This window comes from Equus przewalskii, chromosome 31 (assembly GCF_037783145.1).
Source record: "Equus przewalskii isolate Varuska chromosome 31, EquPr2, whole genome shotgun sequence".
Taxonomy (NCBI): domain Eukaryota; kingdom Metazoa; phylum Chordata; class Mammalia; order Perissodactyla; family Equidae; genus Equus; species Equus przewalskii.
Window position 1 is genome coordinate 7840952 of NC_091861.1, and position 18453 is coordinate 7859404.

The 18453-nt window shown below is 40.1% G+C and overlaps 1 protein-coding gene across 2 annotated transcripts in view; it reads right to left on the reverse strand.

The window, feature by feature from the left end:
• The window catches only part of EPHX1 (epoxide hydrolase 1), a 53867-nt gene extending 43639 nt beyond the window's left edge, over window positions 1-10228 (reverse strand). The window contains exon 1 of one of the 2 annotated variants that reach the window (XM_070602685.1): window positions 9978-10228. The gene's annotated coding sequence lies outside the window, so the exon portion shown is untranslated. Of the gene's footprint in view, window positions 1-2049; window positions 2237-9977 lie in introns of those variants that run through there. The other variant, XM_070602678.1, reaches the window with a different exon arrangement.
• Between the last annotated feature and the right edge of the window lie 8225 nt (window positions 10229-18453).

Here is an 18453-nt window from a genome sequence, read left to right on the forward strand (position 1 = left end):
CCCCCCACCCCTCAGATCTTTCAAACAGAAGCTCTGCCTCTGGCCATTTCAGCAGGGGATTTAAATTTGTTACTCTTAAAACTGCAGTGATAATGAAAACATTCCAAAATTAGATACTGGTGATGGTTGCATCGCCACAACTCTGTGAATGTACTAAAAACTACTGAATTGTACACTTCAGGGTGTGTTTTTATGGTATGTGAGTTATATCTCAATAAAGCTGTTTGAGTTTGGGATTTGTTTGTGTGTGTTTGTGTGTGTGTGTGAGGAAGATTGGCCCTGCGCTAACATGCGTGTCAGTCTTCCTCTGTTTTGTATGTGGGATGCTGCCACAGCATGGCCTGATGAGTGGCTTGTAGGCTGGTGACTGGGATTCAAACCCACGAAACCTGGCCACCAAGTGTGCAAACTTAATTGCTACCCCACTGGGCCGGCCCCTAAAGCTGCTATTTTTATATAAAAAATATAACCTCACTGTAACCTCACTGCTCACTCATGCATCCTAGTATCCTTCCCCTCCTTGGTTAGATCCTCCAGCCAGCATTAAATATGAAATCTAAGATAGCGCAAGATATTTCAAAGTACAACCTACATATCCACAGCCAATAAATGAATAAGTTACAGGGTCCAACTCTGCAGGGCAAAGTTTAGACAGTCAAATTTTTTCCACTGCTTTCGGTCAAAAGCTCTTGAAAGGTTTAAGGAGCAAAAGAATGGGTATAATGTGATCTTTAGAATGAATTCTATTTAAAAGAAATCAGAACAAAGACTGTTTCTCTGTACAAACTTCTGGAGAGTCTCCAGGTACATCAGGTAGAATGAAAAATAATGTGGGGGGGGGGGGACAATTTTGGATAAAAATTGCAGATCAATTCCTGACTCACCAGGAAGGAAACATCCTTTATGCCAGAAATGCATAATATGAATCTAGTCATGAGTAAACATCAGACAAACCCCAAACTAAGTAACATTCTACAAAATAACTGGCCTGGACTCTTCAAAAATGTCAATGTCATTGTGTTTGCCTCTGGATTCTAAAGCATGTCTTACACGTTTCCAAAGGCCAGGCTCAGATCCATCCCACTGCCGTTTCTTTGTGCTCCCACCTCAAGCTTTCCCTCCACTCTTCTTCTTCTTTTTTTTTTTTTTTGAGGAAGATTAGCCCTGAGCTAACTGCTGCCAATCCTCCTTTTTTTGCTGAGGAAGATTGGCCCTGAGCTAACATCCATGCCCATATTCCTCTACTTTATATGTGGGACACCTGCCACAGCATGGGCTTTCCAAGCAGTGCCATGTCCACACCCGGCATCCGAACCGGTGAACCCCGGGCCACTGAAGTGGAACATGCGCACTTAACCGCGGAACCATTGGACCAGCCCCTCCCTCCACTCTTATTCACTACAGGCTCCTGCCCTGCACAGTCTGCTCTCTGGATGCAACCCACACTTACCAATAAATTCCTTTACCAGATGCCAATAGAAAGATTATCGATTGCACCAGACCTGGTATGTATTTACTTACAGTTAGATTCTCAAAAGGGCATATCACCCACTACTCATTACAAAAGTGTTATTTACTTTAACATTAACAGATTATAAATCCACTGGGACATTAAAGGAGTTGGGGTGGGGATCCCAAAAGGCTGTTTCACAAAATGTCCTAGAGAGAGAGCATTTTGTAGGAATACTAATCACACAGAATTGTTTCATATCTGTGTCTTTTCGTCATTTTTATAATCAAGTATACTTACCAATCATTTGTTAGCATATGGTGCTACCAACAAACCAACCAAGAAATAAAACACAAGCATAATCCCCAGTTTCTAGAAACTTGCCCCTGTATAATGGATAAGACAATTTACAAAGTTATCTGTTAGGAGGTATCAGAAATGACAAAATCCTATGCACCGAGTCATGACAAACAGAAACTAATTTTAGATTTTATATAGATTTCATATTTATAAATAGATGCAAATGAAGAGAAAAGGTGCAAAATGTTGGATTTTTAAGCACTTTCCCATGTCCACAGAGAGGAAGGATTTTTACTCACCAGTCCTGGAAATTCTTTTAAATGAATTCACACTGAATCCCCAACCACTTCTCCCCAGTTTCCTGAAATCTCTGAATACATAACATTCTCAGGACTTCAAGGGCAACGGTCAGCAACATAATCAGGCGCAGATCAAAGGGCAACAGCAGCTTGTCTGTAAACACCAAGTTCAAAAGCAGTAAAGGCCGTCTGGGGCCCCCTGTGGGCCTGCGAGGGACACTGCATTATGACTATGCCTCGCCTGAGTATGAGAATCACTTTGTTCTTGTTTTGCAGGAGTTGGGGGATTGTTTTCTTGTTTTTATTGAGGTCATAATAGTTTAAACATTGTGAAATTTCAGTTGTACATTCTGATTTGTCAGTCACCATACAGATGGGCCCCTTCACCTGTTACGCCCACCCCAACCCCTTCGCCTGTGGTAACCACTAATCTGTTCTCTTTATCCATGTGTTTGTTGATCTTCCACATATGAGTGAAATTGTATGGTGTTTGTCTCTCTCTGTCTGGCTTATTTCGATTAACATAACACCCTCGAGGTCCATCCATGTTGTTGCAAATGGGACAATTTTCTCTGCTTTTACGGCTGAGAAGTATTCCATTGTATATATATACCACATCTTCTCTATGCAATCATCAGTCGATGGGCACTTGGGTTGCTTCCACATCTTGGCTATTGCGAATAATGCTGCAGTGAACACAGGGGTTCATAAGTCTCTTTGAATTCTTGATTTCAAGTCCTTTGGATAAATACTCAGCAGTGGAATAGCTGGTATTTCTAGTTTTAGTTTTTTGAGGAGTCTCCATACTGTCTTCCATAGTGGCTGCACCAGTTGGCCTTCCCACCAGCAGTGTATGAGTGTTCCCTTTTCTCCACACCCTCTCCAACATTTGTTATTTTTTGTCTTGGTGAATATAGCCATTCCAAAGGGTGTAAGGTGGTATCTTAGTGTAGTTTTGATTTGCATCTCCCTGATGATTAGTGATGTTGAACATCTCATGTGCCTGTTGGCGATCTGTATATCTTCTTTGGGAAAATATCTGTTCATATCCTCTGCCCATTTTTTAAAATTTTTTTTATTGAGTTAATGATAGGTTACAATCTTGTGAAATTTCAGTTGTACGTTAATGTTTGTCATTCGTGTTGTAGGTGCACCACTTCACCCTTTGTGCCCACCCCCCACCCCACCTTTCCCCTGGTATCCACTAAACTGTTCTTAGTCCACATTTTTAAATTCCTCATAAGAGTGGAGTCATACAGAGATTGTCCTTCTCTCGCTGGCTTATTTCACTTAACATAATTCCCTCAAGGTCCATCCATGGTATTGCAAATGGAATGATTTTGTTCTGTTTTGCAGCTGAGTAGTATTCCATTGTATATATGTACCACATCTTCTTTATCCAATCATCTGTTGATGGGCACTTAGGTTGCTTCCATGTCTTGGCTATTGTAAATAATGCTGCAATGAACATTGGGGTGCATAGGACTTTTGGGATTGCTGACTTCAAGCTCTTTGGATAAATACCCAGTAGTGGGCTGGCTGGATCGTATGGTAGTTCTATTTCTAATTTTTTGAGGAATCTTCATACTGTTTTCCATAGTGGCTGCACCAGTCTGCATTCCCACCAGCAGTGTATGAGGGTTTCTTTTTCTCCACAACCTCTCCAACATTTGTTGCTATTAGTTTTAGATATTTTTGTCATTCTAATGGGTGTAAGGTGATATCTTAGTGTAGTTTTGATTTGCATTTCCCTGATGATCAGCGATGATGAGCATCTTTTCATGTGCCTGTTGGCCATCAGTATATCTTCTTTGGAGACATGTCTGTTCATGTCTCCAGCCCATTTTTTGATTGGGTTGTTTGATTTTTTGTTGTTGAGTTGTGAGAGTTCTTTATATATTATGGATATTAAGCCTTTGCTCTGCCCATTTTTCGATCGGGTTGTTTTTTTGCTGTTGTTCAGTTGTGTGAGTTCTTTATGTATTTTGGAGATTAACCCCTTGTCGGATATATGATTTGCAAATATTTTCTCCCAGTTGGTAGGTTGTCTTTTCGTTTTGTTTCTAGTTTCCTTTGCCTGGCAGGAGCTCTTTAGTCTGATGAAGTCCCAGTTGTTTATTTTTCCTTTTGTTTCCTTTGCCCGAGTAGATACGGTATTTGAGAAGATCCTTCTAAGACTGATGTCAAAGAGTCTACTGCCTAAATTTTCTTCTAGGAATTTTATGGTTTCACATCTTAGCTTCAAGTCTTTGATCCATTTTGAGTTAATTTTTGTATCTGGTATAAGATAATGGTCTACTTTCATTATTTTCCATGTGGCTGTCCAGTTTTCCCAACACCATTTATTGAAGAGATCCTTTCTCCATTGTATGTTCTTAGCTCCTTTGTCAAAGATGAGCTGTCCGTAGATGTGTGAATTTATTTCTGGGCTTTCAATTCTGTTCCATCGATCTATGTGTCTGTTTTTGTACAAGTACCATGCTGTTTTGATTAGTTTTGTAGTATATTCTGAAGTCAGGGATTGTGATGCCTCCAGCTTTGTTCTTTTTTCTCAGGATTGCTTTAGCTATTCAGGGTCTTTTGCTGCCCCATATGAATTAAGATTCTTTGTTCTACTTCCCTGAAGAATGTCATTGGGATTCTGATTGGGATTTCATTGAATCTGTAGATTGTTTTGGGCAGTATGGACATTTTAACTATGTTTATTCTTCCAATCCATGTGCATGGAATATCTTTCCATTTCTTTACATCATCATCAATTTCTTTCAATAATGTCTTATAGTTTTCATTGTATAGGTCTCCTGGGTTAAATTTATTCCTAGATATTTTATTCTTTTTGTTGCAATTGTAAATGAGATGGTATTCTTGAGTTCTCTTTCATTAGTTTGTTATTAGAGTATAGAAATGCAACTAGGGGACTGGCCCAATGATATAGTGGTTAAGTTCATGCACTCTGCTTAGCTGGCCCAGGGTTTGCCAGTTTGGATCCCAGGCATGGACCTATACAACACTTATCAAGCCATGCTGTGGCAGGTGTCCCACATATAAAATAGAGGAAGATGGGCACGGATGTTAGCTCAGGGCCAGTCTTCCTCAGCAAAAAGAGGAGAATTGGTGGCAGATGTTACCTCAGGGCTAATCTTCCTAAAAAAAAAAAAAAGAAAGAAAGAAAAAGAAATGCAACTGATTTTTGTAAGTTGATTTTGTACCCTGCAACTTTGCTGTAGCTGTTGATTATTTCTAATAGTTTTCTGATGGATCCTTTAGGGTTTTCTATATATAAAATCATATCATCTGCAAACAGCGAGAGTTTCATTTCCTCCTTGCCAATTTGGATTCCTTTTATTTCTTTTTCCTGCTGAATTGCTCTGGCCAAAACCTCCAGTGCTGTGTTGAATAACAGTGGTGACAGTGGGCACCCCTGTCTTGTTCCTATTCTCAGAGGGATGGCTTTCAATTTTTCCCCGTTGAGTATGATGTTGGCTGTGGGTTTGTCATATATGGCCTTTATTATGTTGAGGTACTTTCCTTCTATACCCATTTTATTGAAAGTTTTTATCATAAATGGATGTTAGATCTTGTCAAATGCTTTCTCTGCATCTACTGAGATGATCATGTGGCTTTTATTCCTCATTTGTTAATGTGTCATATCACATTGATTGATTTGTGGATGTTGAACCATCCCTGTGTCTCTGGTATGAATCCCACTTGATCACAGTGTATGATATTTTTACTGTACTGCTGTATTCAGTTTGCCAATATTTTGTTGAGGATTTTTGCATCTAGCTTCATTAGCGATATTGGTCTATAGTTTTCCTTCTTTGTGTTTTCCTTGTCCGGCTTTGGGATCAGAGTGATGTTGGCTTCGTAAAATGTGTTAGGAACTGTTCTGTCTTCTTCAATTTTTTGGAATAGTTTGAGGAGGATAGGTACTAAATTGTCTTTTAATGTTTGGTAGAATTCTCCAAAGAAGTCATCTGGTCCTCGACTTTTGTTTTTTGGGAAGTTTTTGATTACTGTTTCAATCTCTTTACTTGTGATAGGCCTATTCAGATTCTCTATTTCTTCTTGGTTCAGTTTTGGGAGGTTAAAGGAGTCTAAGAATTTATCCATTTCTTCTAGATTGTCCAGTTTGTTGGCATATAGTTTTTCATAGTATTCTCTTGTAATCCTTTGTATTTCTGTAGTGTCTGTTGTAATTTCTCCTCTTTCATTTATAATTTTATTTATTTGAGGCTTCTTTCTTTTTTTCTTAGTGAGTCTAGCTAAAGATTTGTCAGTTTTTTCTATCTTCTCAAAGAACCAGCTCTTAGTTTCATTGATCCTTTCTACTGTTTGTTGTTGCTGTTGTTTTAATCTTGTTTATTTCTGCTCTAATTTTTATTATTTCCCTCCTTCTACTGATTTTGGGCATTGTTTGTTCTTCTTTTTCTAGTTCAGTTAGGTGTAGTTTAAGATTGCTTATTTGAGATTTTTCTTGTTTGTTAAGGTGGGCCTGTATTGCTTTGAATTTCCCTCTCACGACTGCTTTTGCTGCATCTCATATGAGTTCGTATGGTGTATGCTCATTTTCATTTGTCTCCAGATATTCTTTGATTTCTCCTTTAATTTCTTAATTGATCCATTGGTTGTTCAGTAGCATGTTGTTTAGTCTCCAAGTTTGTCACTTTCCCAGATTTTCTCTTGTAGTTGATTTCTAGTTTCATAGCATTATGGTTGGCAAAGATGCTTAATATGATTTCAGTCTTCTTAAATTTATTGAGGCTTGCCTTGTTTCCCAACATATTGTCTATCTTTGAGAATGTTCCATGTGCACTGGAGAAGAATGTGCATTCTGCTGATTTTGGATGGAGTGTTCTATATATGTCTATTAAGTCCATCTGGTCTAGTTTTTTGTTTAGTTCCACTATTTCCTTGTTGACTTTCTGTCTGGTTGATCTATCCATAGGTGACAGTGGGGTGTTAAGGTCCCCTACTATTATTGTGTTGCTGTTAATGTCTCATTTTAGGTCTGTTAGTAGTTGCTTTATGTATTTTGGTGCTCGTGTGTTGGGTGCATATATATTTATAAGTGTTTGTCCTCTTGGTGGAATGTCCCTTTTATCATTATATACTGACCCTCTTTGTCTCTCATTGTCTTTTTTACCTTGAAGTCTACTTTGTCTGATACAAGTATGGCAATACCTGTTTTCTTTAGTTTGCCAGTAGCTTGAAGTATGTCTTCCATCCCTTCACTCTGAGCCTGTGTTTGTCTTTAGAGCTGAGATGTATTTCCTGGAGGCAGCAAACTTTTGGGTCTTGTTTTTTTTTCTTTGTTTTTTTGAGGTATATTAACCCTGAGCTAACATCCACCACCAATCCTCCTCTTTTTTGCTGAGGAAGATTGGCTCTGAGATAACATCTGTGCCCATTTTCCTCTATTTTATATGTGGGATGTCTGCCACAGTATGGCTTGATAAGCAGTGTGTAGGTCCACGCCCGGGATCCAAACCAGCAAACCCCAGGCTGCTGAAGCAGAGCATATGAACCTAACCATAGGCCACTGGCCCAGCCCTTGGGTCTTGTTTTTTTAATCCATTCTGCCGCTCTGTCTTTTGATTGGGGAATTCAGTCCATTTACATTGAGAGTGATTATTGATATATGAGGGCTCAATGCTGCCATTTTATCACTTGTTTTCCAGTTGTTTGTATTTTCCTTGTTTCTCATCCCCTATATTTCAGACTACCAGTTAAGTTTGGTGACTCTCTGTGATGGTTTTCTCAGTTTCCTCTTTATGTATCATTTGTGTCTCTATTCTGATATTTGTTTAGTGGTTACTGTGAGGTTTGTATAAAAGATCTCGTAGATGAGATAGTCCATTTTCTGATAGCCTCTTATTCCTTTAGTCTAAGCAGGTTTCATCCCTTTCCTCTTCCCCTTCTAAGTTGTTGTTGTCGTCACAACTTATTCCGCTATGGGTTGTGAATTTGTGGTTAAAATTAAGTGATTATATTTATTTTTAATGTTTTCTTTCCCTTTATCTTTAGAGTTATAATTGTTTGCTAAGTTGTTCTGATAAAGAGTAGCATCTTTCTGATTTTGTCTGCCCATTTATCTCCTTGCTCAAGGCTTTGTAAACTCTTTCTTCTTCTTCTTTTTTTTTCCCCAGCTATGAGGGCCTTCTTGATCCAATCTTGTAGGGGGGTGTCTTGTGATGAACTCCCTCAGCTTTTGTTTATCTGGGAAAGTTTTTATTTCTCCATCATATCTGAAGGATATTTTCACTGGATAGAGTATTCTTGATCGAATGTTTTTGTCTTTCAGAATTTTAAATATATCATTCCACTCTCTCCTAGCTTGTAAGATTTCTGCTGAGTAATACACTGAAAGCCTGACAGAGGTTCCTTCGTAGGTTATTTTCTTCTGCCTTGCTGCCCTTAAGTTTCTTCTTTGTCATAGACTTTTGCCAGCTTTCCCACTACACGCCTTGGGGAAGGTCTTTTTATATTGATATAATTAGGGGTTGTATTGGCTTCATATACATTAATTCCAGCTCCTCTCCAGGTTTGGGAAGTTCTCAGCTACTATTTCTTTGAACAAGCTCTCTGCTCCTTTCTCTCCCACTTCTCCCTCTCATACCTCTAATCCTTATGCTGCATTTCCTATTGAGTCGGATATTTCTCAGGGCATTTCTTCATTTCTCTTTAGTCCTAGTTCTCTCTCCTCTTCCGTTTGAAGCATTTCTGTCTTCCTATCCTCTATGTTAATTCTATCCTCCATCATATCAGCTCTGTTATTTAAGGACTCTAGATTTTTATTTATCTCATCCATTGTGTTTTTCATCTCCAACATTTCTCATTGGTTTTTCTTTATAGTTTCAATCTCTTTCGTGAAGAATTACCTCGGTTCATTAATTTTGTTGATTTCATTGAACTCTCTTTCTGAATTCTCTTGTAACTCACTACTTTTTTATGATAGCTGTTTTGAATTCTCTGTCACTTAGATTGTAGATTTCTGTGCCTTCAGGACTGATTTCTGGGCGTATGTCTTTTTCCTGCTGGTCTGGAGTACTAATATATTTCTTTATATCATTTGATGGAGTGAATTTGTGCCATTGCATAGTGATAGTATCTGATCACAGGTTCCATCTACTGACACTGGGGTGGGGGTAGGGGCTGTGTAATCTGAGCCCACTGCAAATCCTGTCAGCTGTGCCTGTCTGAGTCTGCCACTCCTTGGGGTCGCAGCGGCCCTGTGGGGTCTCCCACCAAATGGGAAAGCAATCACGTGGGGGCTCAGGGCTGTTGCCACCTGCTCCCACAGTCCCACTGAGATGTGCTCCCGCATTCGGGGCTGCAGCGGTACTATGGGTGGCAGCTGGAAGCTTGTTCACCTGGGCACGTAAATCTACTGCTATCTTCTCGTAGGTCTCACCAGCTGTTGTGCTTGGTGGGCGGGGTCCCCCACTAGGTCCAAGCCAGAGCCACTCCCTGGGTCTGTGGTGGGACTATGGGCTCTACCACTGGACCAGAGAGGATCACACAGGGGCTCAGGGCTGCTGCTGCCCGCTCCCACAGTCCTGCCGAGTCACACTCCCCACTTTGGGGCTGCAGTGGTACTATGTGCATTCGAGGCAGCCAGAAGCTTGTTCACCCAGGCTCACAGATACACCGCTGTCTGCTCCTAGGTTGCACCAGCTTTGTGCTTGGTGGGTGGGCCCTCCCCACTGGATCCGAGCCTGAGCCTCTTTCTGTGGACCATGGCCCTGTGGACTCTCCCACTGGATGAGGAAGTGATCACACGGGGGCTCAGGGCTGCCATCACCTGTTCCCACACTCACACTGAGACATGCTCCCACCCTTGGGGCCGCAGCAGTGCTATGAGCACTCCAGCCGGGAGAGCAGTCACATGCAGGTACTGGGCTGCCTGGGGGCCGGATAGTGCTCACCTATGTCCACCACCTCCCCAGGGTTAATCCATCCACCTTCAGATGTATAGCTGCACAGGTCTCTCAGGCATCTTGATGTGCTGCGTGGGTGTCCTCTGCTGATCAATGAAGGTGCATTTAGTTGGAGTTTGAAGGGGGAGAGACAAAAGGAACAGTTCACTCTGCCATGTTGCTGACATCACTCCTTGGGGCAATGGTTATTTAAACTCCGTATTTTAATCACAGTCAATTGTTGGAAGCGTCAACTGTCTCTACAAGGTGTTCAAGACAACAGTTTTAGTCCTTCTGCTGCGCCACCCTCATGCCCCATTCTCCCTGAAGCGCAAAAACCAGGCTTAACCCTTGTAGCTGATTATTTTTATAATGGTCTATTTATATTTATGTTTTTTTTTTAAACCTCATCTTTGGCACTATCTGTTGAAGACCTCAACAGATACAGAAATTAGTTCTTTCTTCAATGGACCTCACTACTTGGACTTCCACCCTTCCCCGTATTCCCAAAATAACTTGAGTTATATCAATATTCAGTGTTTTCATTATTATGAAGGTAATTCAGGGCTGAATGTAGTAACTATGATTAATTTTCTTTTTCTGTTTGTTTTCCCTAGAATTAATATATTTAATATTTGCTTAATTTTCCAGCCACAACTTCAGCACTAACCTCTCTATTAATTACCTAAACCGTTCATAGCAAATTCATTCACATCAGATTTTCTTCAATTTCATTTTCTTAAAGTGCCTGCGGAGCCTAATGACCCGCCTCTGACCTGGTCTGTTCTCCATCCCTGGTGCACAGCTGTCACTGAGTTCCCCTTCACCATCCTGGGGACTCCGTCCTGCTGTCTCCTGTGTTAGGTATCCCCTTCCTAAATCCCACCTCTTCGTCTTCCTTGGTTCACTCCCTCATTTTAGAAGAACACATTCCTGATGGGCTTCTTGCAAAAGGGTATATGGGAGGTAAATTTTTGAGACATCATGTAGTAGATTATTGTTCCCAGGGATTCACTGCTTATATATCCTGCTCTTTGCTATGTGATGTCCAGTGCCTCCCTGTGGATGAATATAATTCCCCAGGTCACTGACATCAGGCTTGGACAGGTCACTTGCTTTGATCAATAGACTATGATGTGACATCTGAGCAGAAGCTCTAAGAGCTGTTGTGAGGTTCTGCTCTTTCGTCGTGGACCCTGGAAGGAAGAAGTGGAGCAGGAGCAGGGATGTGGAGCCACAGCCACCTGTAATTGGAGCAAAAAATAAACTTGTTTCAAAGTACTGAGATTGGGAGGTTGTAAATGGTAAACTTAACCTAAATGTGTCCGAAAATGTCGTTATTCAATGCTCCCCATTAATTAATGGTTTTGGCTGAATAAAAAATAAAAAATTCCAGGATGGAATTTTGAAGGCATTGCTCCATGATCTTCTAGTTTCCTGTATGGCCACTGAGAAGTTCAAAGCTATTCTGATGCCTGATCCTTTTAAACATCTTTTTAAAGATCTTCTGGAAGCTTATAGGATCTTCTCTTTATCCCCACTTTCTGAAATTCCGAGATCATCAGTCTTGATGTCTGGTCTACTTTCATCCTTTGTACAAGGTACTAAGAGGGCCCTTTCAGTCTGGAAATTCATGTCTTTTAATTTTGCAAAAATTTCTTAAATGATCTTATTGATGACTTCTTCCACTGCATTTTCTTTTTTCTGGAATTCCTACTATCCAATTCTGAACTGCTTTTCCTATCCTCTCTCTCCTTTTTTTCTACCTCTTTTTTCTTTTCGGCTCTACTTTCTGAGCTATCTCTGCAATGTTTTCTTTTCATACCTCTACTTTTTCATTTCAGCTATCATGTTCTTAATTTCCAAGAGCTCTTTTTCGTTCTTTTAGTCTAGGTTCCCCTGAAAGCAGAGCCTGAGACAAGGGCTTACATATAAGTAGCTTATTTGGGAAGTCACCCCAGGGTAGGAGTCAGGGCTGGGAGGTGAAATGTAAAGGAGGAAAAGGTAAGGCAAGGGTGTGTTTTCAATCGGCCATGCTCTGGGCAACTGGTGGTTTGGTTCTGTGGGACCTTCTGAGAAGCTTTGCAAAACGAGTCTCAGAACTGTCCACCCAGGGGACAAAAAGTGAGAGTGTCAGTTCCCATCCCTTATTGGTCAAGGGTGACCTCACAGGCTTTAACTTCCCTGCATCTCTGGGTTGCACGTGCATGACTATCAAGAAGACTGATGTCAGACCAACACTATAGAGGAAGGGACTAAGAGAGCAAGCGACTGTTCTCAACATCTGAAACTTCTGTATGACACGGGGCATCTGTGGTAGGCTGAATAATGGCTCCCCCAAAGATATTCATGAGCTAATGCCCAGAACCTGTGAATGTTACCTTATATGGCAAAAGGGACTTGGAAGACATGATTAAGATGGGGAGCTTATGCTGGGTTGTCTGAGTGGTCACACAATGTAATCACAAGGGTCCTTATAAGAGGGAGGCAAGAAGGTCAAAGGAGGAAGAAGGAGATCTGACGACAGAAGTAAGGGCAGAAAAGGTGATGCAATGCAGAGCGTGAGCCAAGGAATGCGAACAGCGACTGGAGGCGGGGAAGGCAAAGAAACAGGTTCTCCCCTAGAGCCTCCGGAAGGAACGCACCCTGCGGACACCTGGACTCTAGCCCTTTAAGATGCATTTCGGACTTCTGGCCCTGTAAGAGAAGACATTTGTGTAGTTGTAAGCTGCTAAACTTGTGGTAATTTCTTATAGCAGCCATAGGAAACAAATTAAGTTTCCAAGGAACCAAAACAGTATCCGTACACAAAGATAAAATACGAGTGACAGAACGGGTGAAAATGCTTGCAACCTAGTTAACAAAGGATCTTCTGAATATGAAGAGGATTCCTCTTTTTTAAATTTAATGAACACATGGAAATTACTATGTGCCAGGCACTGTTCTAAGTGCTTTATAAATGTTAATTCATCTAATCTTCCTAACAACTCTATGAGGTAAATACTACTATTATTGTCATTTGACATCTGAGGAAACTGAGGCATTGAGGTTAACTAACTTGTCCAAGGTCTCAAGAACCCTTAAGGAAATGACAACCCAACAGAGAGTTAGCAAAAAATTTAGAATTCAAACAGATAACACAAGTTTGGAGATGCTGTGTCAACTCAAGTCCTCCAGAAAGCACACACCAAGATGGAAGAAGAAGTGGAGATTTATTGGCAGAAATGCCTGCGAAGGGGCAAGGGAGCAGGAGCAGGTAGGGACCTCAGGCCATGACGCAGGTCTGACACCTGGGAAGCAACCTAAGAAGAGGGTAGCGCTGGGGTGCACCTGCAGCAGATCTCACAGGTGTGCCAACTGGAGGCTGTCAGCTGACTGTGGCTTTTGTAGTAGGTTCTCCCTGTTTTCTTTTTCAAAACATTTTGAGGAATAATTGGCATACGACAAACCACAAATATTTAGAATATACAATTTCATAAGTTTTGGTTATGTGTACACCCATGAAACTGTCACCCTAATCAAGATAAGTGAATATATCCATCACCCCCAAAAGTTTCCTCATGTCCCATCGTATTCCCTTCCATTCACATCTCCTCTCCTCCCCAAGGAGACGGTGATCTGTGGTCACTGTAGATTAGTTTGCATTTTCTAGAATTTTATGTAAATTAAATCATTCAGGATGCACTCTTATGTCCGGCTTCTTACATTCAGCATAATTATTTTGAGATTCATCCATCCTGTTGTGTGTATCAGCAGTTCATTCCTTTTCATTGCTGAGTAAGTACTGCTATGTAAGGACATACCACAATTTCTTTATTCAAAAACCTGTTGATGGACTTTTGGGTTGTTTTTGGATTTTGGCTATTAATGAACAAAGCTGCTATGAACACACAAGTACAAGTCTTTGTATGGATGGTAGATGTATGCAAAACTTTTTAAGAAACTATTTTCCAAAGAGGTTGTACCATTTCACATTCCCACCAGCAGGATATGAGATTTCTGGTTGCTCCACATCCTTGACAGCACTTACTATGGTCAGCCTTTTCAATTTTAGCCATTCTAATAGATGTGTAGTGGTATCTCGTGATTTTAATTAGCATTTCCTTTACAACTAATGACATTGAACATCTTTTTATGTGCTTATTGTGCCATCTGTACATCTTTTTTAGTGAAGTGTCTTCAAATTTTTGTGTATTTTGGGGGGAGAAGGGTTGTTTTCTTACTGAGTTTTGGGAGTTCTTTATGTTATGGATACAAATCACTTACCAGATATACGCTTTGCAAATAATCTTTTCTATGTGGCTTGTCTTCCCTTAACTGTCTTTAGAAGAACAGATGCATTTTGAAGTACAATTTTTTTTCTTTTATAGACTGTGTTTTTGGTGTTGTATCTTAAGAAATCTTTGCCTAACCAAGGTCACAAAGATTTTCTCCTGTTTTCTTCCAGAAGTTTTATATTTAGATCTCAATCCATTTTTTGTATATAGTGCAAGGTAGAAGTCAAAGTTTACGTTTTTTAAACGTATGGATATCTAATCTTTCCTGCACCATTTGTTGAACAGACTGTCCTTTCTCCATTGACTTGCCTTTGCACCTTTTTAAAATATCAATTATCCACATACGTGTGGGTCTGTTTCTAGACTTTCTATTCTGTTCCACTGATCTAGTTGTTTATCTTGATGCTGTCTTGAATAATTGCAGCTTTATAATAAGATATGATAGAAAATGGTTTTAGGGACCGGTCCCATGGCCGAGTGGTTAAGTTCGTGCGTCCTGCTTCGGCAGCCCAGGGTTTCTCTGGTTCGGATCCTGGGCGCAGACATGGAACTGCTCATCAAGCCATGCTGAGGCGGCGTCCCACATGCCACAACTAGAAGGAGCCACAACTAAAAATATACAACTATGTACCGGGGAGGGGGGCGGCTTTGGGGAGAAAAAGGAAAAAAGTAAAATCTTTAAAAAAAAGAAAGAAAATCGTTTTAATTCTTCTTTTGCAAAGATGTTTTAGCTATTCTAGGTTCTTTGCTTTTCCATAAGAATTTCAGAATGAGCATATGAATTTCTACAAAAAACCTTGCTGGGATTTTAATTAGGACTGCATTGAACCTATAGATCAATTTGGGGAAAAATGACATCTTAACAATATTGATTCTTCTGATCCATGAATAAGATATACCACTCATTTATTTAAGTCTTTTTAATTTCTCTCAGCAATGTTTTTTCAGTGCATACCTTTTGATATTAAAAATGTGTCTTTTTAATTTCCATGTTTGTTGCTAGTATATAGAAATAAAATTTTATGTATTATATACATTGATTTTGTAACTTGCAATCTTGATAAACTCACTTACTAGTTTTGGTAGCTTTTTTGTAGATTCCACAGAATTCTCTATGCAGGCAATCAAGTTGTCTACAAATATAGAAAGTTAGTTCTTTCCAATTTTTCTTGCCTTATTGCACTGGCTAGAGTCTCCAGTATGATGTTAGTGAATGTCCCAAGTGCACTAAAAAATGTTTTCTGCCGTTGAATGGAATGTTCTGTAAATGCCCGTTAGATCCAGTTGGTCCATGTTGCTGTTCAGTTCTTCTATATCCTTGCTAATTTTCTATTTACTAGTTCTATTACTGACAGAATTGTTGCATAACAAAGAATTTGTCTGGTCTTTGTCCCTGGTTCCTGGGAATTAAGTTCTAAATCTTTGGAATTTCCTGAGTGACAGAAGAGTCTTTGTTATTCATGGGGGGCCCCTGGAACCATATCTGAGTTTATTCTCATGAGACGACAAGATAAGGGCTGGCCATGCCAGAAAGACCAACCGTATGACTACAGGGTTGAGGATTTAGGCGAGGTGTTATCAGCACATCCCCTGGGGAGGGGAAGTGGCGCTGGACATTGAGCTCTAGCACATAACCAATGACTCAACCATTCCTACATAATAAAACATAATGGACAGCCAAAGCTTGGGTGACCTTCCCAGGTTGGTAATCATACATGAATGTGCTGGGAGGGTAACCTGTCCTAAGGACATGAGAGCTTCACATTTTGTACCCTCCAAGACTTTATTCTGTATGTCTCCTCATTTGACAATCTGCGTGCTTAGACTATTTGCATTTAACGTAACTACTGATATGTTTGCATCTAGGTCTACCATTTTATTATTTGTTTTGTGTTTGTTTCCTCTTTTTTTTCCTGATTCCCTTTTCTTGCCATTTCTTGTTATTTAAATGTTTTTTAGTATTTCATTTTGTCTATTGTGTTTTATGGTATTTCTTTGCATAGTTCTTTTAGCGGTTGTTTGAGGAATAAGCATATACATATTTACCTTTCAGTATACTTAGAATAAATATTTTACTAGTTTGAGTGAAATGTAGAAACCTTATTATCACATGGTCCCTTTATCCTCCTCCCTTATGTTATTGATGTCTTATGTATTACACCTACATACAACGAAAACACCATTAATGTTATATTTTATTTCTATCATCAAACATATTTTAAGAACTCAAGAGAATAGTTTGTTCTTTTAACCCAGATAATTACCATTTCTGTTGCTTTTCCTTCATTCCTGAATATTTCAGTTTTCCTTATGGTGTCATTTCCTTTCTGGCTGAAGAACTTCCTTTGGCAATTCTTTTTAGACAAGGTCTACTGGCAACGAATTCTCTTCATTTTCCTTCATCCAATGGCTTTATTTCACTTGCATTCATGAAGGATATTTTCACCGGCTACAGAATTCTGGGTTGACAGTTCTTTCCTTTTAGCATTTTAGAAATGTTGTGCCACTACCTTCTGGCCTCCATCATTTCTGATGAGAAATCCATTCATTCAAATCGTTTCCCTATATGTAACATGTTGTCTTTCACTGGTTGCTTTCAGTACCACTGTCCAGTTTCATTATGATTGTGTGGATTTTTTTGAGCTTCTTGAACCTGTAAAGTTTTTCATCAAATTTGGTTAAGTTTCTAGCCAATATTTCTTCTAATATTTCTTTCAGCACCACACTTGCTCTTCTCCTTCTGGGATTTTGATGGCACAAACGTTAGACCTTTTGTAGGTCTCTGAAGTTCTGCTCATCATTTTGCTTTTATTTTCCCAGTTTTTTCCTCTGTTCTTCAAATTAGATAAATTCTCTTGGTTTATCTTCAAGTTCACTAACTCCTCTGTTAAAGACTAGTCAGTGAATTTTAAATTTTGGTTACTGTTTTTTTCTCTTCTGAAATTTCCATTTTGTTCTTTTTTTAATCTTCTATTTCTTTGCTAAGATTTGTTTTTTCCATTGGCTTTAAGTGCTCATGATTACTTGCTGGAGCATTTTTATAATAGCTGCTTTAATGTCTTTGTCAGATATTTCAACATCTGTGATGTCTCAGTGCCGGGATCTGCTGTCTTCTTCCCTAAGAGCTGAGATTTTTCCGACTTCGTGGTATGCCAGGTAATTTTGGATTGTATACTTGACATGCTGAATATTGTTATTTAACTCTGGGTCTTGTTTAAATCTACGGGAAATATTGAGGGTTTTTTTTGTTTGTTTCAGCAGGCAATCAATCTGGTTAGGTTGCAGGCAATGTTGGTTTTTCATTTAATTGCGGTTGAATTAACATATAACATTATTTTAATATCAGGTGTACAGCATCAGGCAAAGGTTTTGAAAACTGAACTGACACTGGAATCATAGCCTGCAGAAGGAAGGCTAGGATGTCAGTTGAGCTTTCAAAATTTTTGCAGTGCTTTTTGCACTTAATCCATGTGAATGCCTCCCAGCTGTCAGTCTTGGATTTGGGTGTTGCTCTATGTTTTGGTATAACGAAAAGGATCAGATCCATACACAGGTACAGCCTGGGGGTAGATCCAGGAGTTCATAAACTTTATGGGGTCACTTTTCTGAGGTCCTTCCTCTCCATGACCTCCTGGTACTTTCTGGTTCCTTGTACTGGGTCTCTGGCCAGAAGCTGAAGCTTTGGTTACCCTGTGTACTTTTGCCACTGTGTCTGCATCCAGGGCCAAGCAGTGTGGAAGAAAGAGAAAAAAAAACAGGGGTTGATTCTACTCTTTTGGAAACACAATTGCACTGGAGAGGAAGGGTCATCTCCCTGAGTTTTGGCTCCTATAGGTTCCTACCACCAGCAGCTGATGTTGTCACCACCACGGGTTGCTTGGAGGATGACGTGTAAGAGAACACAGAAAAGAAAAACCAAAAGGATTTCCACATTCTGAGTATTGTAAGTTACCCTTCTACTCCCTAGGCCGGAACTAGAGGGCTTCTGGCACTGTCTGTCTGCACCCAGTATTCACTTCCAGGTTTCCAATGTGTTGAGTTCAGGCTGAGGGATACCAGAGGGGAAAAGACAGACTCATCACAGCTTCAGTGGGACTTCAAATTCTAGTCTTCTTCCCCACCCCCGTGCCATCTTCTTTTCACTGCTGTCCCTGGTGGGAGAGCCACGGTGGCAGAGCCACGGTGCAGTGTGCTTACTCCTCCTTATC